Source organism: Terrapene carolina, unplaced genomic scaffold (assembly GCF_002925995.2).
Source record: "Terrapene carolina triunguis isolate 2854851 unplaced genomic scaffold, T_m_triunguis-2.0 Scaffold85, whole genome shotgun sequence".
Taxonomy (NCBI): domain Eukaryota; kingdom Metazoa; phylum Chordata; order Testudines; family Emydidae; genus Terrapene; species Terrapene triunguis.
This window is the reverse complement of record NW_020664436.1, coordinates 62388924-62406055: the sequence shown is the minus strand read 5'-3', so window position 1 is coordinate 62406055 and position 17132 is coordinate 62388924.

The following is a 17132-nucleotide window of genomic DNA, read 5'->3' as shown; positions in this document are numbered from 1 at the left end:
CGTGGGTAAGAACCTCACTTCTTCAGATGCATCTGAAGAAGTGAGGTTCTTACCCACGAAAGCTTATGATCCCAAAACTTCTGTTAGTCTTAAAGGTGCCACAGGACCCTCTGTTGCTTTTTACAGATTCAGACTAACACGGTTACCCCTCTGATACTATACACTCAACAGTCATCCTTCTCTTTAAGTGGGAGATGGACTGAGCATGCTTCCAGTAAGACTCCCTATTGCTCTGGAGTAAGGGAGGGAGGGAATAGGCATGCGTAGTTCCCTCTGAGGATCTTTCCTATTCCAGAGGCGCTGGGTAGGAGTGGACTGTGCAGAATGATTCCTTCCACTCCTAAGTATCCCTTTTTTTCTAAAAGTCTGGGAATGGTTTCCTCTCCCTTCCAAACCAAAGAGAATGGTTGGTCATTCTTAAGAATCCTTCTATTCCAGAGGAAGGTTGAGCTGTAAGAAGCCTCTGCAGAGGATTCCTGTTGCTGGAGAACATGGTGGGACCTGACAATTTATGTGTAACTTATTTCATGTAAATGTTATAAATGTTGGCCCTTCTCAAGATGCTAAAGTTCAATTTCGAGGGCCTATCAGCTTCAAAACCCTCTGTTCTTGAACATGTTGCCTCCTAACACAACAACAATGTCATCTGCCTTCAGGAAACCCCGGTGAATTCTCTTATTGCCAATCAGTTCATAATGTCTGGTTTTGACTTTATAAACTATACTTTGCATGAAAAATACAGCAGAGACACTTATGTAAGATCCAGTTTAGTTGAGGTGGAGAGTTTACCACCTATATCTGATTATTCTGATATCACAAGGATCAGTAAGTTTATAGTGGCTAATGTCTACAAGCCCCTTAATCAGTTATGGCTTGCTCCTGTTCTACCATCATTCCAGTATCCTCCCATTTATACAGGAGACTTTAATAGCCACGGCTACAGAGAATCTGATCAAAGTGGGATAGAACTTGCAAACTGTACCTCCCTCAGTGAACTACAATTTCTTTGTGACCCTAAGCAGACCAGCAACTTTTCACTTTGCCTGCTGGAACCAGGGCTACTCCCCTGACCACAGTTGTGTCATTTCAGCTGGAGACTGCCCTCTACCAGCCATCTGCAGGGTCCTTGGAAATTTCCCCCACAGCTGGCATCGCCCTTTCCCAATCCAAATAGGGGTTACCGTACCTATGGTGACCACTAGCCCAGAGCTATGGTGGGACTACAGAAAGGCAGACTGAGTCAATTACACTAAGCTCATTGACCAATGTACAGTCTGTAACCTGCATAACATCTCAATAGATCAAGCATATTCAAGGATACACCAAAAGCAATCTTTATGTCTATGCCAAAGTCCATCCCACATGGCTGCCAAAAAATCTAAATATCATGTCTGGATGAAGAATGTTCAGAATTCCTTGAACAGTATGAAAAATCCAGTGATTCAGAAATAGTCAACCCCCTCCTAAACAGCCTGAAAGAAATTTGAAGAGCCCACTGGAAAAAAATGGACACGTCAAGACCTAGCAGAAAAGCTTGGATGCTCATCAAGAAGTTCAATGCAGCACAAAACCCATATCACCCAATATTAATCCTGAGTTGTAGGTATAAACTCCTGGAGTGGATAATCCTACAGAGAATTTCGCCCATGACAGAACAACTTTTGAGTAATGATCAGGCAGGTTTCTGACCAAACTAAATGTTAGCACTAACTATGTACATTTGAGAATAGATTTCAAGAGAAGAAGAAAACTTGAAGCTGTCTTTTTTAACCTTACAGCAGTGTATGACACCATCTGGCACACTTATCTGCTGTATAAGTTGTCAAGAGTTCTTCTTAATAGGTTGCCATGGCAACTGAGCTGATGTTCCAAGGTAGATGTTTTCAGGTGGCTCTGGGCCACAAAACCAGGACCTGGAGATTCCAGAAGAACAGACTCCCACAAGGCTGGGTGCTGCCACCAACTTTATTTAATGTATTCACCAATGACCTACTGAATACCATCTCAAGGCAGTTCATACATGCCAATGATAACTGCTTGGTCACAAGGGACCAAGATTTTCGAAAGACTGAAGAGAACCTCAACAGTGATATGGCTGCCATAGTTGAGTATTGCAAGAAATGCAAACTGAAATCAAGTACATCAAAGACATGTCAACATGCTTCCACTTACACCATGCTCAGAGCTAACTTGAGTTTAACATCTTGAGTGGTCAGTTGTTGGCTCATGATTTAAAGCCAGTATTTCTAGGGGTCACCCAAGATCACACACCCACGTACAAATAACATCTCACTAAAGTAGCTGAAAAGATCAAAAGCAGAAACTGTCTCCTGAACAGACTGGTAGGGTCCACCTAGGGAGCCAATGCACAAACACTGCATAGTTCAGGGCTTGCTTTCTGCTACTCAGTTGGCGAATACTGTGCTCCACTTTGGTTAAACTCTGCCCAGACTAGATTAGTAGCCACACAGCTTAAATCATACCATGAGAATTATCACAGGCATATCTAAAGCCAACAAAACTTGTATGGTTACCAGTCCTAGCCAATATTCCTCCACTTAACATCCAGTGTCAGGATGCAGCCAACAAATTGATTATCAAGGTACAGAAAATCTCACACTTGCATCAGGGATACAGGGGATGCACTCAGTCACTTACTGCATAACAGAAATCCTCTTTGGACAGGTTGCACACTTTCCATCAGGCGGATAACATCATAGGCTCACTGTGGCGGATAGAATGGGAAAGAGACTCTGCCACTACCAGGAGCTCCTACATCAGTGGTTCTCAAACTTTTGTACTGGTGACCCCTTTCACATAGCAAGCCTCTGAGTGCAACCCCCCTTATCAATTAAAAACATGTTTTTATATATTTAACACCATTATAAATGCTGGAGACAAAGCGGGGTTTGAGGTGGAGGCTGACAGCTCGCGATCCCCCATGTAATAACTTTGCGACCCCTGAAGGGTCCCGACCCCCAGTTTGAGAACCCTTGTCCTACATCATAATCAAGCCAGGTGAACAGCAATGTGGCTTTGAGCTCCCATGCCACCTCTGAAACAAACTTAACAGGTTCAGGTGTGGTGTGGTTCACTGCACCAAGACCAACCATCCCTGGGGTATCCAGGACAGCCCACTATGCATCTGTTGCTGCACAGATGCTGAATGGTTGCTCTTTTTCTGTTGGGCTCCCCAGAGGTCTTCTCAAGCTGAACACTGGCTCAAGACCAGTTAGCTGTTCTGTTGGGTTTTTTTAAAACCTTGCCTTGCTTGTCTTGCCCACATGCAATTGATTTTACACACACACACACACACACACACACACACAGAGTTCATGTTATCAACTTGATTAAAATAATGGTTGGGATATTTTAAATTAACATCTGACATTTTTAAAGCCATATTCAGTTAAATAATATGTCCACTGTCCTAAAATCCACGGTAACAGCAGCTTTTTTTTTATTTTATGGTCAGATTACTGGAAGGCTGTGCAATTACTGTCTTGTAAGTCAAACATCAGGCATTCTGAGGTCAGATTAGTTATAAGAATACTGTACTTTTTTAGTACAGTACACTTGATTTTATATAGCATTTTTCACACAAACTGAATCCCAGATCACTTTATTAAGTTAAATAGCACTATTACAGAGATAGGTAATAGCCGAGGGAGTGGAATATTGAAAAGGTATAGGGCAAATGGAGAAAAATAAGTTTTCAGCAGTGATGTTAATTAAGCTGAGACAGAGGCACAGATTCACAAAACTTGCCGAGGAGGGCAGTAACTGTAAAGAAGGCTCTTGCACGAACAGTGGCCACAGTAGATGAGCAAAATTAGAGGAGTTGTTATGTAAGAGAAGGTCCTTTATGGATCATGGAGTCTTTCAATGGCTTTTGTAGATAAACTTGTGTTTTAACCAATGAGAGACAAAAGAGTCCTATTCTCTAACCCAGTCAGAATGCAGCAGGTCTACATTGGTACAGAAATCAACTATCACTTGGCTTCATCAACAGTCATTACACCAACAGCCTAATTTTAAATTATATTAAGGCCCCTCAGCAGAACAAAAAGGGCCTCAGTGTAAATGAAAATAAGGCCCAGGCTGTCTGATTTTACTTTACTTCAGTGACACGATCACTGGGTGTAACAGAAATGTTCTTTTAATCAAACAAGAGCACAGAACTAGCATCTCCTGCTCCAAAAATAAACATCTTGGCTTTGCCTTGGCATATATTTTCCATAAATGCCTGAGCATTCATGTATCAGCAGGAGACCATTATCTTGTGACAAGATTCAATTTCACTGATATTACCTCTTAAAGATACCAAGCAGAATGTGTTCCTGTCAGTCAGGTTGCTGGACAGCTGACATTTATGGATAATTTTTTTTAAATAGCCAGTCAAAACTAACTTATTCATAAACGTATAATGTAATCATAATAATAATTATAACAGAGATTTCTGTGGCCGAGGATAAGCTGAAACAAATGCCCCTTTCCTGAACCACTCAAAATGTAGCCCTTGTTTCATAAGGTGATCAGATGTAGCTTTATAGCGTCAGCATCCATCCAATAAAATAATTCAAGCTCTATCAATCCTTTACTATGACAAAAAATAAAATCATGTTAATAGAACGTTGTGAGTGCATACTATGTGACTTTCCTGCCTTCCCTATAACACTTACTTTGCTAAACTATTTAGTTTGGCCTTTTTCAATGAAGTTGTAGCCATGTCGGTCCTGTGACCAACATAGCTACAACAAAAGTTGGTCAAATAAAAAGATATTACCTCACACACCTTGTCTCTTTAGTTTGGCCTTGGCATTTATATGTAGCAGGAAACCATTAATAGGCCAGAGACACATGCAACATTTCATCCACTAACCCTACAGATATTCCCTCAGAAAACCAGTCTAAGTCCTGGTCCCTTGAGCAAAGCCTAAGTAAAAACTCTTTGCCTTGTGAGAAATATTCAGGGTCTACCATCGAAGCACTAGAACTTGAGTATCCATGAATGAGTTGCAGCTTCTACAACAAGGTATGGGGGAGAAAAAAAAATCATAGAATCATAGAAATGTAGGACTGGAAGGGACCTCAATCAATTATCTACTCCAGTCCCCTGCACTGAGGCAGGACTAAATTTTATCTAGATCATCTCTGACAGGCGTTTGTCTAACTGTTCTTAAAAACCTCCAATGATGGAGATTCCACAGCCTCCCCAGGTAATTCGTTCCAGTACTTAACTACCCTTACATTCAAGAAGTTGTTTTTCTAATGTCCAACCTAAATCTCCTTTGCTGCAATTTAAGCCCCCTACTTCTTGTCTTGTCTTCAGTGGATAAGGAGAAAAATTATCACCCTTCTCTTTATTAACAACCTTTTACTTGAAGACTGTTACTATGTCCCCCTCAGACTTTTCTTCTCCAGACTAAACAAATTCAATTTTTTCAATCTTTCCTCATAGGTCATGTTTTCTAGACCTTTAATAATTTTTTGTGCTCTCCTCTGGACTTTCTCTAATTTGTCCACATATTTCCCAAAGTGTGGTGCCCAGAACTGGACACAGTACTCCAAATGAAGCATTACTTCTCATATCGTGCCTACAGCAGCCCTGCTAATATAGCCCAGAATGATGTTTGGTTTTTTTGCAACAGTATTACACTGTTGACTCATATTCAGTTTGTGATCCACTACAATCCGTAGATCCTTTTCTGTAGTTCTCCTTCCTAGGCAATCATTTCCCATTTTGTATTTGTGCAATTGATTATTCCTTCCTAAGTGGAGTACTTTGCATTTGTCCTTATTGAATTTCATCCTCTTTATTTCAGACCATTTCTCCAGTTTGTCAAGATCATTTTGAATTCTACTCCTGTGCTCCAAAACGCTTGCAGCCTCTCCCAGCTTGGTATCATCTGCAAACTTTATAATTGTACTCTCTCTGCCATTATCCAAATCATTTATGAAGATATTGAATAGAACTGGACCCATGGCAGATCCCTGTGGGACCCCACTCAATATGCCCTTCCAGCTTGATTGTGATCCATTGATAACTACTCTCTGAGTATGGATTTCCAACCAGTTTTGCACCCACGTTATAATAGGTTAATCCAGGCTATATTTCCCTATGTTGCTTATGAGAGTCATGTGAAACAGTATCAAAAGCTTTACTAAAATTGAGATTATCACATCTACTGCTCTCCCGACATTAACAGGGCTTGTTACCCTGTCAAAGAAGGTTATTGGGTTGGTTTAACATTATTTCTTTTTTGCAAATCCATGCTGTTACTTATTACCTTGTTATCTTCTAGGTGCTTACAAACTGATTTATTGATTTTTGCTCCATTATCATCTTTCCAGGTACCAAAGTTAAGCTGACTGGTCTATAATTAATTCTATGGGTTGTCTTTATTCCCATTTTTATAAATAGGAGCTATATTTGCCTTTTTCCAGTCTGCTGGGATCTCTCCCATCCTCCATGAGTTCTCAAAGAAAATTGCTAATGGCTCAGAAATCTCCTCAGCCAGTTCCTTAAATAGTATAGGACAGTGCTTCTCAACCAGGGGTTGGTGTACCCCTGGGGGTACACAGAGGTCTTCCAGGGGGTACATCAACTCATCTAGATATCTGCCTAGTTTTACAACAGGCTACACAAAAAGCACTAGCGAAGTCAGTACAAACTAAAATTTCATACATACAATGTCTTGTTTATTCTGCTCCATATACTATACACTGAAATGTAAGTACAATATTTATATTCCAATTGATTTATAATAATATGGTAAAAATGAGAAAGTAAGCAGTTTTTCAGTAATAGTGTGCTGCACCACTTTTGCATTTTTATGTCTGATTTTGTAAGAAAGCAGTTTTTAAGTAAGATGAAACTTGGGGTATACAAGACAAATCAAACTCCTGAAAGGGGTACAGTAGTCTGGAAAGGTTGAGAGCCACTGATCTAGGATGTATTTCATCAGACCCTGCCAACTTGAAGACATCTAACTTGTTTACGTAATTTTTAACTTGTTCTTTCCCTATTTTAGCTTCAGATCCTACCCCATATACACTGATGTTCACGATGTTAGTCATCTGCTCTCTGCTAAGCTTTTCTGGTGAAAACTGAAACAAAAAAGGGCATTTAATAATTTGGCCATTCTACATTTTCTGTTATTGTCTTTCCCTCTCATTGAGTAATGGACCTACCCTGTCCTTGGTCTTCCACTTGCTTTTAATGTATTTGTAAAAAAATTTCTTGTTACCCATTATGTCCTTAGTTAGTTTCATCTTGTTTTATGCCTTGACCTTTGTAATTTTGTCCATGACCCACTTCTCCCCACATGAGTTTGGGACGTCAGTAGATGATGGGCCTATGTGGGTGGCTATTTGACACCAGACAGTTTAAGGTAAAGCCCTTAGCTCTGACAGTGCCAATGAAATTTGCAATAACGGTGAGGTAAAACTGATGGAAGATTTGTCAATGAAGTTCAGTTTAATACCTGGTTTATGCCACCACCTATAGGCCTCAGCCAAGCTTGGGACCCCACTGTGCTAAGTCTGTAGGCTTTACCCTCACAAGAAAGTGGAATCAATTTAATTAAATCATCTTAGAAACCAATTTACTTACATTGGCATAACTTGATTCCTTACCAATTTAATAAGAATTGACATAAGGCATTATTGAACTGAAATAAGAATGTCCACACAAGAGAGCTGTGCCAATTTAATTAAACTGGTTTCTAAACTAACGAGCAGCAGGCAAACAGAAAAAAAGATCAGTGAAATGACTTGCCCAAGGTCACACAGCAGGTCAGTGGTAAAGCTGGGAACAGAACCCACGTCTTTTGATTCCCACACTAGGGCCACATCCACTAGACCACACTAAGCCTAAAATTTGTCATCAATTTGTTTAATACATTTTCATGTCCCTGAAATTTTGCTAAATGTGAAGTTTGGGGTTCCCAACCACGCATATATTGGATTCTGAAATACACTTCTGGTGCAGATTTTACATGTTGGATTTTGCACATGCAAGTTTTGATGTGGAAATGCTTTTGCAACCATCTTTAGAAAATGTGGATTATGAATGAGTAACAGGCAAAAAATACACAAATTAAAATGCTATATCTACTCAGACTGACACAGAGACAGACAGGGAGCAAAAGTCCAGAAGGATGAGCAAGAAACTTTCAGCAGATCCCTGTTCAGTAAGAAAGATGCAACAAGGATGAGTGGATTAAACTAATATTTCTCTGAGCAAAGCCTGAGATAATGACCCAGCCAAAAAAAGGAAGGTATAAAAATGGAGGGCAGTTGCCCTGAAGACAAGGACACTATTCTGGATGGTAAACTTCATAAAGGTGATGAAGAATAAAGTTTCCAGCAAGTGTATTAAAGATAGAGGCACAGCAGCCTAAACTATTACATTGCTGTTAAGTAAAGGACGTCCAGAATGTCTGGAGTAATGGCCCAAGAAAGAATGCACACAGCTAGTATGCTGGGAAAAAGGTCATATAAATTGTGAAGCAAAATCAATGAATTTGGATGGATTGTAAAATACAGCAGAGACCATTGTTCTTTTTACTATCTCGCAAGAAAAAAACAACCATTACTGCAGTTTAGCCTTCAACAGAGGAATATAGTCCAAATGACTTCTGCTATCCTCCATAAGCACATGGGATAGGATCATTTTTGCCCTTTCCCCTCCCCTTTGTCAGCTTTTGGTCTTTTTCTATTGTAAATTCTTCAGTAGACCCATTCCCTCTCATAGCCCTGCTCCTGCCAAGGCTCACCTGCAAACCACATCTCCTCCCATGCCACCTGCCATACTCACTGACCTTCCTGTCCACAACCAACACCCCAGCCCTCTCCTATTATCATCACCTACCACTCTCTCCAACTTAGCACCCTCTGTTTTCTGCATGTCTCCTCATGTCCCACTCAACTCCCTGTACTAGCCCATGAACTCCCCTTTTTTTAAAAAGTAAAGACATTTCCAACATAAAAGCTTGATTGATATAGAGTTAAAGTTGGTCAAAAGTTTTTACTATCAATGCAATCACTAAATCTCGAGGAAATCATAAAATAAGATAATTTTATGTAGTTGATAAGATGTGAATGGAGGTTGGTTCCATGTTAATGTCTTAGCTGGGGATTTCCTTGATTTTCAGAGATTGCATTGACAGGAAATGCATTTGAACATCCTTAAATCTAAAGTAATAAAGTTTTGGTGAGGGTGAAAAGTGACACATAAAACAAAATCAGATAGCTATATACTTGTATGTTGTAGCACTTTCTCCCAATCCAAGTCTCTCTTGTCTATTTAGATATACTACGCTCTTCAGAGCAGAGACTCTTATTCTGTGATATTGTGATGCCTAGCCCAATGGGGCCCCATTCTTGGTTGGAGCCTGTTAGTGCTATTGGGATACAAATAATAAATAATAATAATATGCACACACAAACACCTATTCATGCATATATAAATAAAATAGATTTCTAAAGCAAAGTATCTAATGAACAGATATATAAGAACATTTGAAATAGTATACTGCATAATTATTGGAAATACACGTATGCATACCAGCAAGGTCTCCATTCGAGCACATATTTTGTGTCTTTTTTGGAACGGTTCTCTTTGGTCTTGGTTTTTCTGTTTAGTTTCTCTTACAGGCCTCAGTGTCATTTCTCTCTCTGTCTTCTCTTGTTCTTTTGCTAATCACTCATTCTCTTGTTAGCCTCTTTATTCTCTTTTGTGTCTTTTGTTGTGAAACTCCCTCATTTTATGGTTCAGTCTCTCATCTCTGGATTACCTTGCATAGCTCAGTACAGAATGCCCATGCAGCTCAAAACAGAGCTCATCTACTTGTAGCTTCCTGTTGCTAGGTAACCTCCTCCACCTCATTCTCATGTGCAGCCTGGTTGCCTAGCACCTCCTATTGGTGTAGGCACAAGTGTCAGAGAGAAGATTCTTTCAGACAGGATAAAATTCACTCATAGGCAGAGGCCTGCACAAAGCCTATGTATCACTAAAGTCCTACTTATACAGGTACATTGGCCCTATGGGGCCTGCACAGGGGATGGAATTTAGGAAGGTGGAATTTATTACTGGGTACCGCATCTTTCAAAAGACTCAAGGCTTTTTCAGAGTTAAATAGTGATGCATAGAAAAGCATATGGATCACATCCCACTTTCAACACAGTCACTTCTGTAACTGGATGCAATAGCCATAATCACAGGGCACCGAATACTACAGTAGAGTTTTAATACCCAAAGTGAAGACTAACCTTATCCAACTGAAATTACAAGGGAATTTAATTAGGCAAGTAGACATCTCATTTACATTTGGCAAGGGCACCAGGTGGCAGTTGGGGATAACTGAATTTTGCTTTTCCTTTCTATAACCTCAAAATTGCAAATTTATATTCCTATTACATATATATAAACTATACTAAGAACATTACTTAGGTCAAGCATTCTGAAGTTAGGAAATGCCATATTTAACCACACACCTCTAAATCCCGTCACTCTGAAATGAGGGCCAGTAACCCTCAACATGAGGGACAACACACCTTGAAATGAGGGATACAATGATGGACACTACAATATTACAAACCTAGGCTCTGATCTTGCAGGGCGTGCTGACCCCTGTGTCCATGCAGAGCCCCAGTGGATCAGCTGGCAGGACTGAGGTCTCAGTGCTGTGAGGAGGTCACTGCTCTTCTGGGCATCCGAATGTCCAGATGTCTGTCTCTAACTCTTCATCCTAGGATATCACTGCATTCCCGCCCCCCAACTCCTATGCCCTCTGCAGGGCAATCAGACCCATGGGAGGTTCAGCCCCTTTGTCCCTAGAGGAGGAGGAGACCCCTCCCCATTACCTTGCAAACTCCAGGGTACACACCTTCTCATGTGGCTGAGCTCCAGGTACTGCGCACATGCTGCCCCTTCCAGGCTGTGGGGCTGAGACATGAGGCTGTGGAACCATCCCCACCAGCAGAGACTGTGCCGTAGTTTCATGAGCCCTTAATTTTCTGTCTTCTGACTCCCAGCTCTCCCCTTCAATGCCACCTCTCTATTTACATTGCCGCACCCCATCTATCGCCCATGCTGTATTATTCACATCGGAATACCATGTGTACTGATCTGCACCAAGATTATTTATTTAGGTAATAACATAAGAATGGCCATACTGGGTCAGACCAATGGTTCACCTAGCCCATTATCCCATTTTCTGACAGTGATCAGTGCCAGATCCTTCAGAGGGAATGAACAATTATCAAGTGATCTGTCTCATCATCTAGTTCCAGCTTCTGGTCAGAGGTTTAGGGACACCCAGAGCATGGAGCTGTGTCTTTGTCCATCTTGGTTAATAGCTTGGTTAATAGCTATCCTCCATGAACTTATCTAATTCTCTTTTGGACCCTGTTATACCTTTGGCCTTAACATCCCCTGTCAACGAGTTCCACAGGTTGACTGTGTGAAGAAGTACTTCCTTACACTAGTTTTAAATCTGCTGCCTATTAATTTCATTGTGAGACCCTTGGTTCTTGTGTTACATGAAGGGGATAAATAACAGCTCCCTATTCACTTTCTCCATGCCATTCTTGATTTTACAGACCTTTATCATATCATAACGATTGAGGTGGAGGGTATTTCCTGAAGCTTAATGACTGGTTGAGAGCAAGGGCCAGGTGAGGAACATTAACTCCAGCCAATCATTAAATCCCCAGGAAATGGCCTGAACTGTGATGGTTATTGCTATTACAAACTGAAAGTGGAACCAAAAAAAAGCATATGGATTTTCTTCTGCATTATGTAGCTACAATTGGCATGTACAAGCCTTTACTAGAGGAGTAAAGCCCTGTACAGTAGCCAATCAGTTCATCTGACTATCTCTTGATCTTATGTTATAATTTGCTGTTTTGAAGGAATGGGGAACATTATAAAAACATTTCTACAACTGCAGCAGTGAGAAGACATCTGAGAATAAAAATCCCATCCCCAGCTTTACAAAATGTCTCCACTCTCCTTCAACAGCAGTTTCTCTGTTATTTCTACTATTGCTAACACCCTAAATCAAAATAACTCCATGAATTTGGACCTTTCACATCACCACTTTCCATGGGTAGCTACTTTTGTTATCTCGGATGACTGACATAACAGATTTGGCAAAAAATAGGACCGGGTACACATACATGCGGATGGGGAGGGGAAGGGCCTAATCCTCATTTGAAGCAGACTCCAAGACAACAATAACACCATAACCATGACGCAGCTAGTTGAATGTGTAATTTATTGACTTAAATGTAAGGGGGGGAGGGAAAAAAGCTTAAATGTAGCTAATTATGTCAACTTACTGTCAGCACTTTTACTGAATTCTTTGCAATGTGTAGCTTTTCTCCCTAGTGGATTTCACTGCAAAATGTGATTCTCCATCAATCTTTTGTATGGATACCATATTGACAAGCTTTTAACAATCTCTCAGTGACTTCTTCAGAGTCAGTTTATTCTCTGTGAAGGCTAATAACATTTCAAATAGTCTCCATGCAATGCTCTGTATCCTTGTTCCTCACAACACATGGCACATGAACTTCAAGTTAAAATTACAGGCAGAACAATACTTAGGGATATTTTTTAAAGGTTTAATGCTCACTTGGAAGATTCTAGAACTCTGTGGAGAGCAGCTGCTGCAAATATTAGCAAATTATGAAAGCAATGAGAGATGTATCTGTCTTTTCTTAATTAATACACTTCTGCTGCAATTCCCAGTTATATCACTGGCAATTGTGCACATAATTCTTACCACATGGGTAGTGATGTGGTGCCAAAATTTTAACAAGAAGCTCCCTCAATTTTTTTCCATCAGTCAACAGTATGTGATATTTGTGAGTAAAATATTTTGCCTTCCACTACATCTTCCCTACAAAAAAAGAGTCCATTGATCCCATATTCTTTGCTTTCTTTTAAATAATAATAATAAAACAAGCAAACACTTTCTCCCCTCAAAGCCATTGGTTTTCTACTCTTCATCCACTAAAAATCATTCAATACGTTCCCCCGCATCCTCCACTCTTAGCCAGTAACTCTTGACCTACAATGCTCTCATTCCCCAGGCAGGTACCCTATCTGGCAATTTTTTCTCACAGCACCAGTGATAGTGGCAAGTAGATCACTTCTCTGGCTGTGTGGTAGTTGGTTGGGGTGGGGATGGTCATGTGGTTTGGTGGCTGGATTGGTTCTTCAGATGGGTGGGTTTCCCCTGATTGTTGGAGGTCTGTCCTAGATGGTGTGTTAGGAGCAGGTCTCCCCAGGCTCGTATAGGGGATTTGGCTGTATCAGGCTCTAACCCCTCCCAAACTTTTGGCTGGGCCGGGGAACACAGCTTCTAGCAGGAACTCCCACTAAGTGGAGCAGCTAGCAAGGTGGTGTATGTAGTGCATCCCCAATACACTACTGGAGGTAATGCAGAGGGACACTGGAAAGGAGTTCCCCTTATAACAGCTGCCGTAGCAATAGCAGGTGCATCCATGGGCTGACAGTTGCCTGTCTGTGTGAGCAGCAGCTTCAGTTCCAGCCTCAGAAAAGGCTAAACATTTTAACAAGCAGAGCTGGTCCTAGCATTTTTAGGTGGGCCTGAAAAGCAATTATTTTCTCCCTTTTCCTCCCCCAAATATAACCTGAAACTACCACAGCATCATTGGTACATAGCTGGCTGACAAACATAAAAAGTGTGTTTATGCATGTGCCAGGGGACGTTTAGGTCCATCCCAGCCTCCTGCTGCAGAAATGAAACCCAGATACTTGTTCCTTTCAGCGCTAGTGCCTGGTTTACATTTTGAGGCCACCAGAAACACTACTTCTTTCTTCTACCACACAGCCATGGTTGTGATCAGGAAAGCAGTCAAGATGGAGCCCCCTCACTTTAAAAGGGAGGGGACGCCTGCAAGGTGCTCTCTCTGTGGGCTCTTGGCTTTGGAACTTGCTTGGCCTTAGTCACAGGCTGGATTTGTTAGGTTTTGCCATGTGTGCAGAAGGTTATCTTTTACCTTGAGCATCTTGGAAGATGCTAGCTAAGAGTGCAGTGGTGTGGAGGGAGGACTATTGTCCTTGTAATTTCTATTATAGTGTTGCCAACTCACGATTTATTTGACTGGGGCTGGAGCCAGTCTCGCAATGGCACAAGACAAATATAAGCTCTGACTGGGAGAAAAACTCCTCTGATCACCTTCCCCCACTGCCCCGCCTCCTGTGGAAGAGCAGCCAATTAGAGCTGCTGCGAGAAGCAGGCAGAGCTCTCCCCCATCTCCTGAGGAGCTAACACCATTCTCACCCCCCACTTTGGACAGAGCTAAAGAGTCCAACAGCTCAGGGCAGCTTTGCTGCCTCCTCCCCCATCCCTTTCTGTGAGCAACAGCACCTCTGCTCCCTCTTCCCTCTCCCTGCAGCACTCCGCTTGGGAAGGGGGAGGAGAGAATCCGACTGCAGACTCTTCCAGCCCAGGAGCTGTAGGAGCAGCAGAGCTCAAGCTGGGGATGGGATGGGAAGATATGAAGGCAGAGTTGATGGAGAGCTGGGGGCAGCATGAATTAGTGGGCAGGGGACTGGCAGATGTGGGAGTGAGAGCTCCTGCAACGGGGCCAAAAAACACCATAATAAATTTGGGAGAGTGGGCAACACTGTCACACACCCACATTGGGGTGGGCTGAGGGAGGTCAAAAATAAAAAGACAAACCAAAACCACAATATCATCCTTTTTAAAAAAAATCTCATGATTTTGGGGGTCTGACTTGTAATTTTTGAACTTTTGGAGCTGGCAATATTACTACAATGATATGTATCAGTTGTGATGTACAGCCAGCTAAGTAAATTAATCATTTAATACTTGATATGGGGCCAATTAGAGGCCAGATTTTGGCTGTAGCTTGGAGCCTACACACTTCTGTGTCAGCATATAGGGGCTGTAAAGGAGTTTCATATACGTGGGGCATGTGGGAGGGTACATATCACAGACAGGTAGAAAGACAGCATTCAATAGCTATGGGGCTGTCTAGCTGGGGTACACTCCATAATCCAAATGGCACAAAGCCACCTTTGACCCTTGTGTCCACTTGTGCCAGCCAGTCAGTACAACACAGAATCTAGGCACTTGAGTCTAAGATGCAGTAAATCATAAGAAATAAAAATAAAATAAATGTACAAAGGTGCACATGTGCTATTATTGAGTATAAAAATCATTGCCATGTTCCGCTGTATATTCACTGCACACAAGTTTCTGGCTCGTCACATTGTCAAGAGTTTTGGGACAGTGACCACGAAAGGCACTACATAAAGTCAAATCCTAATTTATTATGGTCTATCAAAATGTTTTTGTGCTTTGTAAGTTAAATGAGTGCTATGGAGAGACATACGCATACTTGGCTCTGTGACAAGCCATATTTATTATTCAGGAATGCAGCTATTATACAATTCTGTATGTGCAGTTTTTCTTGTATGCCACAGTCTAACAGAAATGGGGTAACCCACAGGGTGAAATTAGGACTCATTTTTCCAAAGTGGGGGTGGGAATACTCAAGTAAAACCTTAACTAAAGCTAAAACTAATAATGCTAACTAAAAATGTGCTCTTTATCCCCACTCCTGTGAAAGGAAGTACAGCTAATCAGCAAAACAACTCATATATTAAAACAAGAAAAAAGTGTGAATTTAATGTATGTGAAAGATGCCAGGTTGTTAGTTCTGGAAGTCAAAAGCCATTGATTTACCCAAAGAACATATACAGTAAGTGTAGTGGGAGTGAAATCTACCCCACACTTCAGGCCGACTCCTCTTAGGGTATGTCTACACTACCATTAAAAGCCCATGGCTGGCCCATGCTAGCTGATTTGGGTTTGCAGGGATCCGGTGAGGTGGGAGGGCCGTGACCTGAGGCAGCTGCCCAACCCCGAATGTCTATACTGCAATTAAACAGCCCCTTAGCCCGAGCCTCAGTCAGGTGGCTCGGGCCAGCTGAAGTTTTTAAATTGCAATGTTGACATACCCTTAGAGTGAGAGGTTAGTCCATTCTCCATGCCCATTCAGTCCTTAGACACTGCCAGTAAGGGTGCCAACTAATGCCAATTGTAAAGGTGGGTTTTGTGACAAATATTCCCCAGACTCAAAGGGGACAATGGAGAAGCTTTAAAAGCTGAGTAATGGTGCTAAAAATATCCTATTTCTATACAACTTGGGATGTCTTTGCAGTATGTGGAGATTCTTCTAGGGTGCTGCTCTCTGTCTTGCTGTCAGCTGGAGTTGCATCTCTAATTCTATGACTAAAGTGCTTAAGATTCCCTCTCACTCTTTATTGAAATGCAGTAGTTTATTACCCAGTGGCTATACCCTATCCTCTGTGTTCTCTCAGAAGTGGAAATTAGTTCCAATTAGCGAGGCTGCTGCTACAAGACTCAGGGGCTTGCAGGTCCTCAGTCTCCTTTGGCCTTTGCATTGCAGTACATATGCAGCTAACGATTATTTAAATTAGTATATTTGGCATATGGTGAGCATTCAGAACAGTTCTAGTCTGTTTGATCTTAAGCAGAGTTAGCTGAATGGGTCTATGAAGTGAAGATACAGACAAAGTAAGTGCAAATGGCAGATATTAATAAATATTTGTTTTCTACCTTCCTATCTACTCTGACCTAAGCAAGAATTTTTTTATCCCTAACTTTAGTATTTGCTACATTTTTAGCTCATTACTTGGTTTTCATTTTCTAAAACCATTCACATCCATTGATGCCAGTGGAAGTTTTGTCTGGGTAAGATAGAGTTAAAAACAGTGTAAAGACCTCAGGATTCTCCTGGCATTGCGGGGGCCTTGGGCAGTAGGGCACCTCAGTCCCTCCTATTCTCTGCCTATGGTGCATAATAGTCTAATCTCCTAGGGGCTGTAATGCTTTGGTCTAATTTCAGTTGTTGGGTTTAGTGTACAGGTGCAGGGGGGTGTTGGTGGCCTGTGATATACAGGAGATCACACTAGATGATCTAGTGGTCCCTTCTGGCCTAAAACTCTGACTATGATTTTGCCTGAAACGCATGTAGCAGCAGTTCTCTGAGAAGGCCTGCCGAGCCCAAACAGCAGCATCGACACAGCTGGCAGGGAGCTG